The sequence below is a fragment of the Gigantopelta aegis genome, chromosome 4 (genome assembly GCF_016097555.1).
Source record: "Gigantopelta aegis isolate Gae_Host chromosome 4, Gae_host_genome, whole genome shotgun sequence".
NCBI classification, from domain to species: domain Eukaryota; kingdom Metazoa; phylum Mollusca; class Gastropoda; order Neomphalida; family Peltospiridae; genus Gigantopelta; species Gigantopelta aegis.
The window spans coordinates 58,886,997-58,891,996 of NC_054702.1; the positions used below are offsets into that span (position 1 = coordinate 58,886,997).

Below are 5,000 nucleotides of genomic sequence, written 5' to 3' on the forward strand. Positions count from 1 at the left end.
CCCCCCCAAAAAATTTTGGTAGTTTTAAATTTTATTAATATTGATTTTTTTAAAAATTTTTTAGATCCCCTCCAAAACCCTCACCTCATTCACTGGCCCCCCCCCCCCCCTAAAGGATTTTCTGGATCCGCCACTGAATCTTGTCTTAAAACGATTTCAACCGGGCCCCGGGGCGCAGTGGTTAGCCCCCTACAGGTTGGTGGTATGGTTTCAAGCCCGAAAGCTAAACCCGACGAGCGAAAGGTTCAGGAAGGGACGGCCCCCCCTTTCCCCCCAAAACCACTAAACAACTAACCCCGTTCAGGCGACACCCAGATAGCTGAGGTTGTGCCCAAGGCAGAGTTTTGAACCGTAATTGGATATAAGCACGAAAATAAGTTGAAATGAAAATGAAACAGTATTTTGTAAGCTAATTATTTCTAAAAAAACCCTATTATTTTTGCTATATTACATTTCGACTTCCTCACAATGTATTACAATTTATTTCCATATTTAAGATGGTCATAATAAGCTGTAATATCCACACGTGAAATGAGAAAATATTATTTGATCTTCTAGCAGCGGCTGTTCACAGCGCCGTCTGTCGGTGATTGCAATTGCTAATATAGATATTACTTTTTCGACCGTGACAGCATCAACTTTTGCATTTGACTACAACTTTGTTTTCGCGTTTAGGGCTGTTTCTCATAATCACACACGGTAAGTCCTAGATCAACGAAAACTGATTTATAGTTATATCTTATTATGTTCATCTCAATCCATGTTTAAAAACCCCAAAACCCCAAAACCCCAAAAAACACACGACCCCCCCCCCCCCCCAGAAAACAATCATTAAATTCTCCTTTTTTTTTTTCCTTTTTTCTTTCCTTTTTAACTTCGTTTTCTTTTTGTTCTTTCCCCCTAGACCTTAGGATATGTTAATGAATCGTGCACTTAATGATAAAAGCATGAAACTTGGCACACACACATACTACACATCATAAAGATTAATGTTAATATTGGAGGCATTCTCAATATGACCTGTGTAATATTTGTGCGCATATCCTCTGGACTACCCCCTTTGTTTCTCTTTTTAAGAAGTATACTAATTCTGAACGTTACATCACAAATTAGTTTATGGTAGACGATACATTCAATTGGGCGAAATTCTTATGTTCATAATTACATTACTATTTTATATGAAATTCTTAATATTCTCCATCTGTGATATATCAAAACATCTGGTATTAAAGTCATTCGAATTTGGGGTGGGTTTTTTTTTTTTTTTTTTTTTTTAAAGAGACTTTTGGTGTCTATAATGAAGCTTTTTCTTTTGTTTTGTCTTGTTTTGTGGGTTTTATGGGTTTTTTTTCTTTTTATTAGGGAAATAGTTATTTCAGTTACTGAAATCTTGTGGGTATTCGGTTTATCGCACCCTTCTCGTGTATCGGTCTGCCACGTGAATAACAGGGGAACTGACATTTAATTTCCAAATAATTGTTACATAAAACAAATATGACGGACAAATTATCTCAATTAAGCAGCGACTTCCACGCGAGAGTTCTATAAGGGGAGACAACTGCGTGACGGCGTCACTGTTCGTTTGGTTACAAACAGAAGCAGACATGAAGCTCTTCCTCTGTGTCCTGATTGTAGCGTCCATCTTTGTGACTGGTAAGTTTTCATTTTAAAACAAATTCTAGTTTTATCTTTGTTAAAGTATATATTTGAAAAAGCGTAATTGGATATAATCACGAAAATCAATTTAATTTTTTTTTTTTTTTTTAATCTACAAGTTGAGGAAACCAGGGGCCATAGTCAACCGGAAGGGACTATACGTTTCGACTCCGTCCTTCTGCCTGTCTGTCTGTCTGTCTGTTCCGCATATAGTTTACCAGATGTTTTTATGCTTTTTGTGTTGTTGTTTTTGCAATGCCTACCTCAAAGTACTGAGCTGAAATGTTGTGTATGTATTTATCATGTTCTGTTACAGATCACGTTCGACTTTCGTGGGAAAGTGCATATAAACGATCCCTTGCTGCTAATGAAAAAAATGCAGCGGGCTTCCGCTTATGACTACGTGTCAGAATTACCAAATGTTTGACATCCAATAGCCGATGATTAATTAATCAATGTGCTCTAGTGGTGTCGTTAAACAAAACAAACTTTAACGTTTTCAGTGACAGAGGACAGATTCAAACTAACTCTTTTAACTTGTGTTTAGAAAATTCGAAGAATCTGACGTTTTATGTTTTCATATTCACAATGTGATAAACCAAAAACCTAATCTAACATTCTGACATATTCTTGTACATGACCAGACGACTTGTGACAGGGTTATTTCTTCTTATTTTTTCTTCTATATTTTCAGCGAATTGTGAGATGTGCATATGTACCCGGGAATATGCCCCTGTGTGTGGCGTGCAAGTCTACCCAAACGCATGTGACAGAGGGTGTAAGAATGGGTAAGTACTTCGTATGTATGTCTGTTTACACTGTCTTATTTATTCAAGTGTAACACAACAGCACACCACACACACACAACACTCTCTCTCTCTCTCTCCTTTCTCTGTCTCTCTCTCTCAACTCTCCGTCATCTCTCTCTCTCTCTCCTCTCTCTCTCTCTCTCTCTCTCTCTCTCTCCCTCTCCGGTCCCTCCTCCTCTCTCTCTCTCTCACTCTCAGTCATCTACTCTCTCCTCCCTCATCCTCTCTCTCTACTCTCTGCTCATCTCAAACCTCTCGTCTCTCTCTCTCTCTCTCTCCTCTTGTTCTCTCTGCTCTCTCTCCTCTCTCTCCTCTCTCTCTCTCTCTCTCTCCACGCCGAAAATGGGAATTTATCATGCAATCACTATATTTTGGTAATAGATGGTGACGAGATAAATTTCTATATTTTTTGTAACAGAACTACTTTTACACTAGTTACGATCAGGGCCCCGTTCCACGAAGCGATCTTAGCCCTAAGATCAACTTAAGTGCATAGGGTAGCTATGCGCTTAGGCAATCTTAGGGCTAAGATCGCTTCGTGGAACGGGGCCCAACAAAGGAATGTTGTTTTGGCGTATAAATATTGTAGGTGACATGTGTGGTCCATACGTTGAAATACAAATATCAAATCAGGCGCGGATTTAGTGGGGGGCCCAAGGGGCCCGGGCCCCCCCTATTTTGGGGGTCAAGTTATTAAAAAATTTACTATAGCATACACTAGAGTGGAATTACACAAAAATGCACTTATTTCCCAATTTTGAAGATAACAAAAACAGTATGACAGTACCAAAAACATACGTTAATATAGCTATTTTGTTACTCAGATGCGAGGAAATCGCGTTTCAGGCCACTTAAATTTCAAAATTTCGCGGGGGAGCATGCCCCCGGACCCCCCTACGAATCTCGGGCGCTTCGCGCTCTCGGGCCCCCCCCTATTTAAAAATCCTCGATCCGCGCTTGCAAATGGACACATAATGCTAATCAATTAGAGGTTGTAGACGAATTTAATTATCTTGGATTATTACTCTTTTATAATGGAAAATTTAATCGTGCGCAAAAAAATACTTGCTGAACAAGGACGTAAAGCCGAAAATTGGATCATAAGTATTTGTAATAAGATTTTTTTTTTAACACTGAAACAATGTTAGCTGTTTTTGATACTTATGTCAATAGTGTTCTCAGTTACTGATCTGAAATCTGGGGATGTCACTCAGCTCACGAAATTGAAAAAGTGCATATACAATTCTGTAAAAGAGTATTGGGTGTACATAAAAAAACGTCTAATTATTTTGTTTACAGCGAATTGGGACGATTTCCGTTAGCTATTACAAGAAAAATGCGAATTTTAAAATATTGGTAGCACCAGTAACTGCATTTTAAAAGCTATATATGAAGTAATGTATCAGTTTGGTTAATGAATCAGTTTGGTTAATGAATATTAAACAGGAATTAGATACGCATGGACTAAGTTATATATGGCAATCGACCGATATCCATATTACTTATTATCATATAATAAAAGAAAGAATAGGTGATGTATTTAAGCAAAAGTGCTACAGTACAATAACGGCACCGCCAAAGGGATTACTGTATCAGCATTTATTAAAAGGATATAAATTACAAACATATCTAACAAAACCAACTGACTCGCGTAATTTAAAAGAAATAACTCAAATGATAATTTGTGCACATAGATTAAATACTGAAGCGGGCAGATACAAAAATACCGAGAGGACACAAAGGATATGTACATTATGTAACATTAATGAGATTGAGGATGAGTTTCATTTTATCCTTTCGTGTCCACGATATGAAATATTAAGAAAGAAATTTATTAAAAAATACTACATGTTTCAACCACCCAAGTGTCTTCAAACTGATACAACTCTTAACAACTGAAAACAATAAGGAGATAAATAATCTTGGCGATTTCTTACAACAGGCGAACCGATTTAGAGAACAATTACTTGTACAAGCAAATTAATTATATGTACATATATAAAGCTTCTTATATTAGTTGTTTGTGTGCATTTGTCTGCAAGTCACTCTTCACCATTGTTCCTCTCTATTGTATATATTAATGTTTTTCATTGTTTATAATGCTGATAAGTTGTAAAAACTTAACACAATAAAATAACTTGAACTTGAGTACTCAAATGGCGAATGTCGCTCGACAGAGCCCCACAACATTCGTTATCTTTACTTTCACAGGATAAAGTCGATATCTAAAGACTGTAACCAGTTATTTTCTTTTGATAGATAGTGGTAGTGGTAGTAGTAGTTGTGGTAGTGGTAGTAGTAGTTGTGGTAGTGGTAGTAGTAGCATTAATAGTAGTAGCAGCAGCAGCAGCAGCAGCAGTAGTAGTGGTAGTTGTGGTAGTGGTGGTGGTGGTGGTGTTGGTGGTAGTAGTAATAGTAGTAGTAGTAGTAGTAGTAGTAGTAATAATAGTAGTAGTAGTAGTAGTAGTAGTAGCAGCAGTAGTAGTAGTAGTAGTAGTAGTAGTAGTAGTAGTAGTAGTAGTAGTAGTAGTAGTA

General features: G+C 37.3%; 1 long non-coding RNA gene across 1 annotated transcript in view; it reads left to right on the plus strand.

Annotated features, from left to right (window-relative positions):
• The first annotated feature begins 1,096 nt into the window (after positions 1-1,096).
• Positions 1,097-5,000, plus strand: part of LOC121370643 — a 4,530-nt gene continuing 626 nt past the window's right edge. Inside the window, exons 1-2 of the long non-coding RNA XR_005957708.1 lie at positions 1,097-1,653; positions 2,351-2,444. This is a non-coding gene — a long non-coding RNA (uncharacterized LOC121370643). The remainder of the gene's footprint in view (positions 1,654-2,350; positions 2,445-5,000) is intronic.